This window comes from Trichosurus vulpecula, chromosome 6, assembly GCF_011100635.1.
Source record: "Trichosurus vulpecula isolate mTriVul1 chromosome 6, mTriVul1.pri, whole genome shotgun sequence".
NCBI classification, from domain to species: Eukaryota; Metazoa; Chordata; class Mammalia; order Diprotodontia; family Phalangeridae; genus Trichosurus; species Trichosurus vulpecula.
Window position 1 is genome coordinate 148,540,566 of NC_050578.1, and position 14,374 is coordinate 148,554,939.

The following is a 14,374-nucleotide window of genomic DNA, read 5'->3' on the forward strand; positions in this document are numbered from 1 at the left end:
TTCTTTCTGCCACTCAATTGCTCTGTGACTTAGATGACTCACTTAATGGCTCTGAGCATTACACACATTTAAATTTTTTTTTAAAAAAATAGTCTACAGGTTGTAATCTGCCTCAAAAGCACAACAGATCAATTAGTCAACCAATCAACAAACATTTGGCTTCATGTAGAAGGTGACACTTTGGAAGGAACCTTGAAGATAGTATTCTAAGAAGTAGAAATAAAGAGGACGTGCACTCCATGCGTGGGGAAGAGCCAGTGCAAAAGACACAGGGGCAAGAGGCAGAATCAAGTTAAGTCAACAACCATTTATTAAGTATTTACTAAGTGACAGGCAGTGTGCTTGGAATAAGACTAGAAACAGTCCTAGCCTTCCAAGAATTTCTATTCTAATTGAGGAAGAAAAACGGTTTATGGGGGAAAGACGAGGAATTTGCTGTCTAATGAGGAGTGCCAAGTGTAAAGAACAGTAACAGCCTAAGTTTGGAGGTTAGCTGGGTCATAGTGTTTGTGAGGAAGATGGTTGTGGAATAATCTTGGAAATGAAGGCTGGGGCCAGGTTGTGAAGGATGATAAAAACCAGATAAGTAATAGGGAGCCAATGGAATTTACTGAGTTGGAGAATAATTTGATCAGATACTTGAGATATTTTTATAACACTAGATGTGGGGGAAAAAACACTTTAAAAATAGGTACCTGTGGGTTTATTCTTTATCCTTTACAGCTTGCTCTGTGTTCATTTTTTTTTTCTTCCTAGTGTAAGCCAATGATTTTATTAACCTGGAGGCCTCTCTGATGTGAACACTCCCTACATAACAATTATCTTGCTGTAACTTAGTAGAAAAGTCCCAACTCCTAAGACACAAAGAGGTTAATTGATTTGTCCAAAGTCCCATATGTGCCAGAAATAGGATGGAATGTGGGTCTTTCTGCCTATAAGATCTGCCCTCTATTTGATATATCAATATACCTATTATGCAGATACTACCCTGCTACCAGTAATATAAGGAATACTCCACTTCCAACACCTATGAGTTACAGTTATTAGTATTTAGTTGGTAGATGAAATAATAGATTAAAAGTTCAATATCTTAGCTTTAAAAGTAACATAAGAAGCTCAGGACTTCTGAAGCTGACCATTATGGGCCAAAAGGAAATCAGAGGTGTGAAATAAGAAAGCAGAAAAATTCATGATCATAAATTGGTGAAAACATATATTATAGAAAAAAAGGCATATGGTAGAGATTTTGATTGCCATGTGCAATCTTTCTGTTCTCTGTAGGTAGAAATGTTTATGTTAGTTCAGAATATCAAAAATTGAATTAAAAAAAAAAAGAAATGAGAGCAGTCTTCAGTATGATGGGGGGAAACAGCTAGAGTACTATATCTAAAACTTCCATGTTGGTACTATGATAAACTCATATAGTTTAATTTCTAAGTCATTTTCTAGAATATGAATGTTGCTTTTTCCAAAGGGTTACTGGGTAGACCACAACTTTTCTTTTCATAATGAAAATATACAGTTATAATTCACATAGTTACAGGAACAATTCATAGGCTTATTAATCTCTTTTTCTAAACAAGGAAAGTTAATGATACATAGATTATGATAACAGCTAGAGTAACCTTCCCGATTCAAGTAATATTCCACTTGTAATAAACTCTGTTGATTCCTCTTATGAGGCACATTCTAAATAATTAATATGGCTCCCTGTTGATAGTAACTGCTGTTGCCCTAAGCATTTTTCTAGCTGGCGATGCAGACCATGAAGAGGGTCTAGTCTTCAGGGTTCCTCATAATGACATTTAAGAACATTATGCAGATACTACCCTGCTACCAGTAATATAAGGAATACTCCACTTCCAGGGAAATGAAACATTTAAATTGCTTGTTGTTAAGTGGAGATGGTATGTCTTTAATATTATGGAGAAAAACTACATTAGTTTATTTGTAATTATCAGATACTTTGGTGTTTACCTGCTATGCCCTGGCTTGAATATAGTATTAATAACTGAAATGCTTTTAAAGTACTCTCTGACATGAATTTTCACTAAAATTTTAATCTGAGGCAATTAATAATTAACACCACACACACACACACACACACACACACACACACGCCTGTGTACGCACCAGACACAGTACTAAGTGCTTTACAATAAACTTTGGAGGTAGGTGCTATTATTATGCCCATTTTACAGATGAAGAAACTAAGGCATATAGTAGTTAAGTGACTTGACTAGGATCATATAGCTAGTAATTGTCCAAGGCTGGATTTGAATGCAGGTCTCCCTGACTTCAGGCTACCCAGCTGCAATTAGAGATGACCTTGTGTAATTAAACCATCAGAACAAACAGAAACTTTGGTAGATTTGATGACCACCGTACTGAGCAGCTAAGCTCAATCTGTACAGGTTAATCACCAGAAGGACTAGAATATCTTTTAGAAACTTAGAACACAGCCAGGGAAGTTATCCACACTTGGCTAAGAAATAATTAAAAGAATGAAGGAGTTCAAATAAGTGTGAAGAAAAGCCAGCAGATAAGGGAAAAAAAGTATAATTAAAACTATGATTCCAAAGGATTGATGATGAAGAATTTGACCCACCTCCTAACAGAAAGGTGAAGGGCTAAATTATACAATATGGCGCACACACTTTGGGATATGCTCAACATAATTATTTATTTTACTCACTATGCTTATTTGTTGCAAGAGCTTTGTTTTTCTTTCTTTCTTTTTTCCCAAGGGAGGAGTCATGCGGGAAAAATGGATGCTTGATAATGAAGGGGAAAGTATTGGGAAGAGACCTAGAAATGTATAGTGCCATGGAAGCCAAGGGAAGAAATGTCAAGGTCTTTGGTCAATAGTGACAAATGCTACAGAGAGTTGAGAAGTATGAGTACTGAGGGAAGTCACCTTAGTTCCTTAAGAAGGCGCTGTCACTTCCTTAGCCTTTTACATAGGTCCTACTTCTCACTTCTTTCTGGGACTACCACTAATTTTTCCATGTCCCTCATCTAATGTGGAACTCAGATACAAGATGTATTTATTCAGCACTGTGTGTCACAGAACTACCACACATTTTCTACAGTATATGCTTAATCATTTATGCATCTCGACATGGAAATAGGATTGCAGCCATTACATCTGCCCCAGATAGCAGCAGAGACAACATTTTAAAGCACTGGTGCTTCTTTTCTAGAAGGATACTGTTATAAAATAAGTGTCTCAATATAGAATGTGGTTAAAGGGCAGAGGATGTTAAGGCGAACTTTCAAAGGAAACTCCACTAAAGGAGAAAACTAGAGAGGGAATTAAATCCCTTTTGAACAGTTGAGAGTAAACGAAATAAAGTTCCTTATTTCAAAGACTTATCACAGACCATCTATTTCCGATTCTACATATTTCAGTAGCTAGCTATATTCACATCTGTCATCACTGTCCATCAAATGGAAAATGAGATAAATAAAATATGGAGATAACAAAGGGGAGAAATAAAGAAGCTCATTGCTTCAAGTAAAAAGCATTTACTACAACCTAGTCCCTCCTGGTTTCTTTAGTTTCACCACCTTTCATCTCAATTTTTACTCATTTTCTGTAGAGTGCTATAAATAAGTGGAGTCATCTATAACTCTCCAAAAAGCTTTTATACTATTTTTTTGCTTGCTTTAAAATTTTCAGCAGCTGATCATGATTATTTTCTCTCCAGAGATTCAGCATTTTTCCCCAAGAACAATACAAAAAGCTGCCATTTTTATTTGCTTTTGGGCTCTTTAATAATGTTATCATTTTGCTCTTGCCACCCATATGAACCCTAGAAAGTGATGTCTCTCCGTCTCATGAAAATAATGATTCCATATGGGAACTGTAAAGTGCTCACACCAAACTACATTTGAGAATGGCATATAGGGTTTGGTATTCTTAAGTATTTAAAATCACTGCCAAAATAGCTGGACATTTAAAAAAAAGCAGTCCAATGTCTTTTTGAAAAGTAACTCTCTGCCACTGATAAAATGCCATCAGTTAAAGTGTTGTTTTTTTTTAATTTTTATTTTTTTGCTGATGGAAAATTGGGCATGCCTAGCCTTATAACAGCTTGTGTTTCCATCTTCAGATCCCACTCTGACTTAAACCATCTGCTGTTCCTGAAGGCTACTTTCAGGTAAAAATATAAACACCAATCAAAAGGAATGATCAAAGTAAGAGTGCTAACATTGCCAATTTTGTTTCTGATCTTTTCATTCCGGCTTCTTTTCCTTCTTTCACTGTGTTAGGTGTACTTGTTTCCAATCAAGTAACTAAAATAGGAGAAAACATCAGAATAACTACATGCTTGACTTATTCAGAAAATAAAGCTAGTGATGATGGATCAAAGGTCAGTGATGGGATTCTCTCTAGTGAAGATTATTTGGTAACAAAGAAGGAAGGCATTACAAAAGCGATGCAAAATTATACTTTATGGTTCCTCTTATTTATACAATATTCTCTAGAAAACAACTGTTAAGAAGAAACACACACTTAAAGTTAAATTTCTCCATCTTCTAAATATTGTATTTATCAGACTTCTGAAAACTCGGTGCACATTTTAGGATTCTAATAGATCTGAGAGGCTCATTGGCATAACAAAGGAAAAGGTTTTAGAAAATGACATACATATACGTACACACATATGTAATTTACTTCTTTAACAATTGACTTGCTGAGTGAATGGCAGTGTGTGGAGTCCTGGGAAGATCAATGTGAAAAATAACCCAAGAGCCCCAAAGACAACTACTGTTGTCAGCACTGCCCTCAGCCTAGCCGTAGCTAACTTCTCTCCTTGCTCTGCATTGGTTCTCTAGATTCTTTGATGCTATATGGTTATTTCTTTCCTCCTGCCTCATACTGCTTTTTAGCTACTTTTTATGTCTCCTCTTTCTCCATTCAATCTAATGTCCTTGAGGGCAGGGAGTACCTTTCTTTTTTTGTTTATATGTGCATTCTAAGCAATGAACACAATGCCTTCCACATAGTAAATGTGGTTATGAGGGGATGAATTTTTTGTGACCCAATGATTCACTGAATCATCAATTAATTCAAGCAAATCAAGAACATTTCTTAAGTATTTACCACATGCAAGGTAAATACTAGTAGATAGCATTTATAGAGAGATTTAAAGTTTTGCAAGGTGCTTTATTTATGTTATGGTATTTGATCTTCACAATAACATGTGATATAATTGCTATTGTCATCCTCATTTTACAGTAGAAAAAAACTGAGGTAGCTAGAGGGTCAATGATTTGCTCAGGTTATCCCTGATTCTAAGCTCCTCCATGCTCATAGCCAGGTTTCTGGTGTTGAGTCTCTATAAATACACATAATAAATAAGAAAGGTGTGGGGTGGAGGTAGAAAGAGGAGAGAAAAGGGCCACATTACATTTTTATGACATGTCACAGTTGACAAACTTGTTTCATATTATTATGTCTGGTTCAAGAAGAGAGAATTTCTGGTTGACATTTCTTCTAGTTCACTTGAATTAGTAATAGAAGCACTTGAATTGTGAATATTGTATAAATAAAAGCAACATAAAGTATAATTTTGCATCGCTTTTGTAATGCCTTCCTTCTTTGTTACCAAATAATCTTCACTAGAGAGAATCCCATTACTGACTGAATTGGAAAGTCAGGTGGATATTTCTCAGGCAATGAGCATTTATAAAGAAGGTGTCCATTTAAGAACAAAATGTGCTTCTTTTTGTCCATTTTGGTGGCCAGATTACTAAAGTCATTGTTATCCATATTTTGAGAAGTTCATAAATATCAAGAAGAATGACTCTTAATTAGAAGGAAAAGATCAGTGTGAAGTTAGAGCATGTAGGACTAACCATCCTGAAGAGGAAAAGTAGGAGAACAAGAAAAAGGAAAAAATGAAATTAACTGTACAGAAATAATTATATAAAAGGTCTCCAAATAATTATGCCAAGAATCATTTGATAGAATAAATGAAAGTATATTGTCTCTTAGCACATTTGTGGAAATTAGAAGGTATATTCACAAAAGAATAAGATAATCAGTAATGCACAAATCAATAGGCCTTTGTTACATAATGTTTCATTCACACAGGTGGAGCTCATTTCAGTGTGCATTAGTATACCCACCAGAAAATAGAGATGGAAAAGAAAAATGAATGAAAAGTTTGTTTTGTTAAAGCTTGTTTAAATTAAGGGGCAGAGGATGAAAGGGAAGGGAGGGAATGGAATGCAAATATTCACAAAGGTCAGAAAAGCTGCATGGTACAGTAGACAATTTGAATCCAGAACCTGCTTTCAAATCCCACCTGATATGCCTCTAGAAAGTCACCTATGTGATTTTGGAAAATTACTTTACTTTTCTAAGCCTCAGTTTCTTCAACTGTAAAATGAAGAGAATTGGACTTCATAATCTCCAAGCTCCCTCCCTACTCTAAAGGAATAACCCTGTGGAATCTGGGCAAAGCACCTAACCTCTCCATGTCCGAGGAAAGTCTTGTATATTGTAAGCAGCAAATAAGTCATCTGTCTGCATTAGTTTCAAAGGTAACTTCCAAATTTAGAGTTCTTTACTCTAATGAAATCATGGCTCTGGACAGTGCAATTACCCTAAGCCTCATAAGCTATTTTCTCCCTGATTCCCCTTACCATCAATAAAAGAGACATCTTACAAATGTGAGTGTGATCAGATGTTCATTTTTACCTCTATAACTGGGCTTCTGATTTCATCATTCAACTGGAACTTTGTTGCTTAGTCCTTTCAGCCCCATCTGACTCTTTGTGACCCCATTTGGGGTTTTCTTGGCAAAGATACTGGGGTAATTTGCCAATTCCTTCTCCAGCTCATTTTACAGATGAGGAAACTGAGGCAAACAGGGTTGAGCGATTCGGCCAGGGTCACACAGCTAGTAAATATCTAAGGCCAGATTTTCATTCAAGTCGTCCTGACTCCAGGCATGGCCCCTTTACCTGTTGTACCACCTAGCTGACCCAATGGAAACTTCTGTCTCTAAAACTGTGAACCATTTTTTCATTGTTAAATCTAACAGTCTTTTTTCAAACCTCATTCTCCTCCATCTCTCCATAGCCTCTGACACTGTCAATTACTCTCTTCTTGATATTCTTTTCTCTCTAGGTTTTTGGGACATTAATCTCTCCTTGTTCTTCTCCTACCTGGTAAACCTATCCTCAGTCTCCTTTGCTGGATCTTCATCAAAGTCACACCCTTTAATCCTGGGTGTTCCATAGCACTGTGCCCTCCATCTATTTAACTTGGTAGTGTATATGGAGTGTTCAGGAGGACTAGCACCTCTGGTGTGAGGGCTTGCTGAGCCCTTTTCAGTGATGCTTTTTTACCCTTTAGTGTTCACTTTTTCACCTAGCTCTCACTTGTGGCTCCAAAAAGCTGTAGCATGCTCAGTGGCCACACTCTGGTAAACCATCTTAGCAGACGGGTTAAACCAGGCTGAGAGTAACCAACAAGCCTCAAAGCTATTGGGGAGTTAGGGGAATGTCTACCCCAAGCATGAGAAAGCTTCCCCTGGTGGAATGTTTAGATGAGAACAATTTATTTCAAAAGCCATGAAGACAACTGAAGCAGGCACTATAGAGCACTTAAAGCTTGGTCGGACATCAAAGATGCCAAGGTTATCCACTACATCCAGGCCCATAGCCAGTCATCCTGATTTGTCTTGCCACTGGACTTCAATGAGAGAGACAGAGAGAGAGAGAGAGAGTGAGAGATAGGGTGAGAGAGAGTGTGAGAGTGAGAGTGAGTGAGATAGAGAGAGAGAGGGAGAGAGAGAGAGAGAGAGAGAGGCTGGTGATTTTGTGCACTCTTCCTCAGTTCAAGAACAAGTCCAGACATTACTGGCAATGTCATCGATTCTCTTTGAAAAGGAAGAACAAACAATAAAATGGGAACAACAATTTAACTTGGTGATCTCATCAGCTCTCATGGATTCAATTATTTTCTCTATGCTTATGATTCTTAAATTTCCTTATCCAGTCCCCTCAGCCAGGCTCCAAACTTGGACCTTCAACAGCTCTTGGATATCTTGAATTGGATGTTCTGTAGACATTTTAAATTCAGCATGTCCAAAACTAAATTCATTATTTCTCCCCTACCAAACCCTTTCCTATTACTGTTTATGGTATCACCAAGCTCTCAGTAACTCAGGTTTGCAACCTAAATGTCATCCTTGATTCCTCACTCTCACTCCCCATATCTAATAATTTGCCAAGTCCTGAACTTATACCCCCTTCTCTTCTCTGACACCACCCTGGTGCAGACCTCATCACCTCATGGTTGGACTAATACAAAAGGTTGTTAGTTGATTTCTCTACCTCAAGTCTCTCTCTACTTCAATCAATCCTCCACTCAGTTCTCAAATTAACCTTTTTTAAGTCTAGGTCTGAACATATCACTCCTAGTCCCTCACTCAATAAATTTGAATGGTGTTCAATAGCATAATAATAACAAAATAATGAACGTAATTATGTTTGGGATCAAATATAAAATCCTCTGGCTTATGAAACCTTTATAAACAAGCCTCTTTTTACAATTCTAGTCTTCTTAAACTCTATTCCCCTCCATGTACTCTGTTATCCAGTTCCCTCATCAAATGAGATTTTTGTAACTTGCTTAGAATAATGTCTGGTACATAGTAGGCACTTAATAAATATTTTTCTTTTCCTCATCTCTACCTCCTGTCTTCTTTAAGTTTCAGCTAAAGTTCTACCTTCTACTAAAAGCCTTACTCAGTCCTCCTTTGAGCCTATCTCCAGTTTATCTTATATATATCTTGTCTGTATATATACTACATAGTTGTTTTCATGTTGGTTCTTCCAGGACTATGAGCTCTTTTAGAGCAGGAAATGTGGTTTTTGTTGTTGTTGTTGTTGTTTTTTGGTCTTTCTTTGTAACTCCAGGGCTTGGCACAATGCCTAGAACATAGCAGACACTTAATAGATGTTTTTTTTTTGATTGATCTTTCAGCTTTTCTTGAGTTTTTACAATTCAGCTACATTGTATTTGCAGTAATCCAGGGCAAAGCTATTCATTATAGAGGTTCTATAATTACCACATTTACACAACATACTTATAAAGATAGATGTTCCTGAGCAGACAAGTACTTGGAATTATATAATAGGTGACATTTCTCTGGTGCTTTTTAGCTGAGGCAGTATCTCACCACGTGCCTCCTTTTGCTAGAGTCTGCCTTGCCACCTGGACCAGCACAATCCACATGGACAAGAAATCCGTGTCACAGGCCTTGGTCAAGTTAATTCACTCATCTTTGTTCCTTCTAACCCAGGGTTCAACCCATTTGATTTCTGGATGAGGATGTGCAAAATATCCCACTCAGCTTTCTTTATGGCCCTAGGTAGCAGACCATGCTTCACGGTAATAGCTGATCTAATCACCCACAGGTTATCTCAGCATCTCCCTCCTTCAGTAGGTTCCCATTTTTGCCTTTCCTTTCTCACCCCTATTCCTCTAGGAAGAAAAAAGTATCCATTCTTAGAATGTAAACTTAATGAGAGCAGGATTGTCTCTTTTTATATCTTTTCATCTTCAGCAATAATAATGGCTTTTTCATTCATGCTTGAAGATTTGTGACTTTAAGTACTTAAAATCCAATCTCATTTCATACTGACACTAGCCCCACCATACAGAAACTATTGATAGTATTATCCTCATTTTATAGATGTAGGAACTAGAATAGAAAGCTAACGATTTTTCTACTGTCTCACTGTTAGTGGGCATTACAGATGATTGGTGAGGGGCAGGTCTCTCTTGACTTATGGGGAGTGAAAGGGCTCAATAAATAGAGAGCTAGCAGTTCAAATATGGCCTCAGACACTTACCAGCTATATCACCCTAGGTAAGACACTTAATCCTATTTGCCTTAGTTTCCTCTGTAAAATGAGCAAGAGAAGGAAATGGCAAATCACTCTAGTATTTTTGCCCAAAAAACCCTAAATGGGGTTATGAAGAATCAGACACAATGTAGTAGCAATTTGGATTTGAAGAGCTTTCCCCCCCATTAATAGGCCATGTGATCTGCTTACATCACTGGAAGCCTAAGACATATGTGGTGGGAGGAGCTTCCTGACAGGAAAAGGAAGTTGTGTCACAGGAATTGCTGAGAGAGAGAAGTTATGTCTACTAATGGCTGCTAATGGGTGCCCTTGTGATTGTTAGAACTGAACAGGCTGACTTAGCTGTACTGTGAGTTTGTTTTGGGGAAGACCCCAGCAGGGGTTCAGAAAGGTTTTGGGATGAAGAGGCTCCATGTTGTGATATTCTGTATTGAATGTTTTAGGTCCCTTGTTGTTATGATGAAGTGGCTGTGGGAGCTGAACATTGGGTTATGGGATATGATTCTGTGGTGTCTGAATAAATGGTTTCCTTCTTCTACCTTCTATGTGGAGAGTCTCATATTCTTTGCGATACAGAACTACATAGGCCTTTTGACAATTATCATCTACATTATTATTATTGCCTTACTGTTTCACACAACTGAAAAACAACTGAACAACAAAAGCTTTCTTGACTTTAGTTTTGGTACCCTTTGACCTACACTATGTTGCTATTTTTATTTTATAATTATATAGATTTATTTAAATTCTATAATTAGATCTAGTTATGATTTTAGAAGGATGTTTGCATGAGTCTAAGAGAACAGGAGGTCTTCTTAATTCCATGAGGTTGGAGAAGAAAGAGAAAATCACAGAAGGAATGGAAATTCAGAATTATATTAGCCTTGGAAATCAGCAAGGCCTAATCAGAAAATCCACGTAGTGAAATGCCCAGTAAAGATTAAAGCACAGCAGAAAATAGACACATAGTAGGTTATATATGTGACAAGGCCTCAAAGAGATGAGAATGCCAGATCATCTGACTTGTCTTCTCAGGAATCTGTACGTGGGCCAAGAAGCAACAGTTGGAACTGAACATAGAACAACAGATTGGTTTAAGATTGGGAAAGGAGTATGATGAGGCTGTATATGGTCACCTTATTTATCTAACTTATATGCAGATTACACCATGTGAAGTGCCAGGTTGGATGAGTCAAGAACCAGAATTAAGGTTGCTGGGAGAAATATCAACAGTCTCAGATATACAGATGATACCATTCTTGTGTCAGAAAGTGAAAAGGAATTAAAAACCCTCTTGATGAGGGTGAAAGAGGAAAATGTAAAAGTTGACTTGAAGCTTAATTTAAAAAAAAAAAACAAGCAAACAAAAAAAATACCCAAAACCTAAGATTTTGGCAACTGATCCCATCACTTTCCTGGGAAAAAAAAATGGAAGCAGCATCAGATTTTATTTTTGGGCTCAAAGATCACTGCAGATGATGACTGTGGCCATGAAATTACAAGACACCTTCTCCTTGGAAGGAAAGCTATGACAAATCTGGATAGCATAATGAAAAGCTGGGACATCTTGCTGACAAAGGTCCATAAAGCCAAAGCTATGTCCCACCAGTGGCAATGTATGGCTGTTAGAGGTGGACCAAATAAGATAAACTGTGTGCTGCAGAATCAACACTTTCAAATTGTGGTGCTGGAGAAGATTTTTGAGGGTCCCTTGGATAGCAAGGAGATCAAATCAGTCAATACTTAAAGATGCTTAATTCATACTTAATTAAATTACTTAATTCAGGCTATTCACTGAAAGGTGAAATATTGAAGCTGAAGCTTCAATACTTTGGCCACATAATGAGAAGATGGAACTCAATGGAAAAGACCCTGACATTTGAAAAAAATTGAAGGCAAAAGGAAAGGGGGATGGTAGAGGATGGGATGGATAGTTAGTGTCATAGAAAACAAGGAAGATGAACTTGGACAGATTTCAAGAGATAGTGGAAGATAGGCCTGGAGTCCTTTGGGGTCATGAAGAGTTAGACATGACAATGACTACACAACAAAAAGGTTTTGTGTGTGTGTGTGTGTGTGTGTGTGTGTGTGTGTGTGTGTGTGTATGACTCCTCAACTGTATTACAGCTAGATTATGTGCCTAACGTACAATTATCCAAAGAAAATGTAAACAGAACTTTACCATGAAGTAAAGAGGGTCAACTATTTGAAATTCAGAAATTTCCTTACTCCTGATGACCTAAATTCTACCTCCATCATTCCCACCATGATTTTGCTCAAAATGACAACATTACTAGTACAGAAATGTTAACAACTCATTTTATCTTTTCTAGTGGTAGATTAATCAACAATTTTACATATATGTATATGTACATACACATATAAACATATGTACATACATATATACATTCACATACACATTCACACACATATGTGTGTGAGAAGTGCAAGCACTAAATGTAATGTAGGTTCCCTTTTAACCAATTTTTTTGGTTGTCTTTCACTATAACAAAGGGTAAAACTGTGCATATTCTTGAATCATATTTCTATTTAAAATTCAAATCACATATCAAAATCTAGCAGGAAAAAGAATGTACCAATTACTTAAATTATAGTCCAGGGTTTAAATACCACGAATGAGGAAAATCTTGCATGTTTTATGCTCATTAATTTCCTCTTCTGTGAACATTCATATTGTACTTTAAATTAAAGTTTTATAATTGGGATTTCATACACACACAAAAATGCATATAGCATATAGCAACATTTTATTAGCAAGGCATACAATGGTTATTCTCAAATTACTTTTAGTCAACTTAAACTGGTTTTAAACACTTGTTACATTTTTTTTCCTCATAGGACAAAGCAGCTGGGATATACCATTACATCTATAATCTGTCTTCAGAGAAAAAAAGCAAGGGAATACATTAAGGAATGGGAAGCATTACTTAGATCATATCAGATTGTAAACTTGAGTGTAGGGACCGTGTTTTGTATATTTTATATACTTTCTTCTATGCAGCATAAATAGTAGCAAATTTTACATGCTGAATATATACTTGATAAATGAATGAATGTTAAAACATAGAACTAGGAGACACAGTGGAAAGAATGGAGTTAAAAAGACCTGAGTTTGAGTTCTGCCTTACACACTTACTAGCAGTGTGAACAACGGGCAAGGCATTTAACTGTTCTACCTCAGTTTCCTCATCTGCAAATTGGAAATAATAACAGCACCTACCTCCAAGTATTATTGCAAGGATCAAATGAGATAACATATAAAAACACTTTTTCAACCTTAAAGTGCTATGAAAATGCTAGATCTTACAGAGAAGTTGACAAATATTGCTAAAAAAGAAAAGAAAGAGCTTCATCTTAGTATTTCATAATCCTAGCAGTCCTGAAACACTTATTACTCTATTAATTGGATAATGAAAAATATATTGGTAAAATCGGGGAGTTCTATGAATTCTTTGGTATGATCTATAAAATGAAAGTTTTCAATTTAATTGAGAGAATCTTCCAGTTGTAAGTTATATACTCCTTTCTGATGGGCAGCACATAGTCCAGGAGAGTATAGGATAAAATATATTTTTTAACCTTTGTTTGACAATATTCTCACTTTTCTATTATATGTAACTGTGCAATTAAATTGGAGTTACACAATGATTATAATGATTGTCCACTATAGTCCTACTTCAGTGTTTCTCTCTGGTAGGAGTTCTTTATGTATGTGCATACAATTTTTCATGGACCCCTTTAGTGGTCTGGGGAAGTCTATGTTCCCCTTTTCAGAATAATGTTTTTAATATTTTAAACCTATCTTTATACATACACATATGTAATACAGTTATAGAGGAAACCAATTATATTGAAATTCAGTTGTCACATATTAAAAAAAAAATCTAATGCATCCCAGGTTATAAAACTGTGCCCAATGGTACTGAAGAAATTCTAGCTAGGTTCTAGAATTATGGCAGCATTATGTCAGATGTATACACTCAGCTTTGCAGGTTTCACATATGGGCCTACTGTCTGTTTCTGAAAGAGAGGCCAGCTAAAATCAGAGCACTTCAGCTCAGTTGGTTAACCATCAGATGACTGATTTTTTAAAAAAAATTATTTACTTTTTTTGATGGAGTATCTCCTAAACACCATGGAGGGTGTTATAATCTGTATCATCCATACAGATGAAAGCCCAGATCATTGAATAAGTTTTTAAGTAAATATTTTCTTGTGATCTAGCTGTAACTTAGTAATACTTTATATTCAATTATTGCTTTGCAATTTAGTATGTTTTCACATACAGTATCTCATTTGAATGTAGCAACAATCCAATGAGTCAAATATTGGGATATTGTCGTCCAGAGGAAAGAACGCTGGTTCTGGAGTCAGAGGACTTGGGTTCAAATCCTGTACTACCTGTGTAATCTTTGCTAAGTCATTTAACTTAATTTCCTCAGTTGTAATATAGAGTATA

General features: G+C 36.4%; 1 protein-coding gene across 1 annotated transcript in view; it reads right to left on the minus strand.

Annotated features, from left to right (window-relative positions):
- Window positions 1-14,374, minus strand: part of ADGRL3 (adhesion G protein-coupled receptor L3) — a 373,586-nt gene that overhangs the window by 308,676 nt on the left and 50,536 nt on the right. The window lies entirely within an intron of this gene.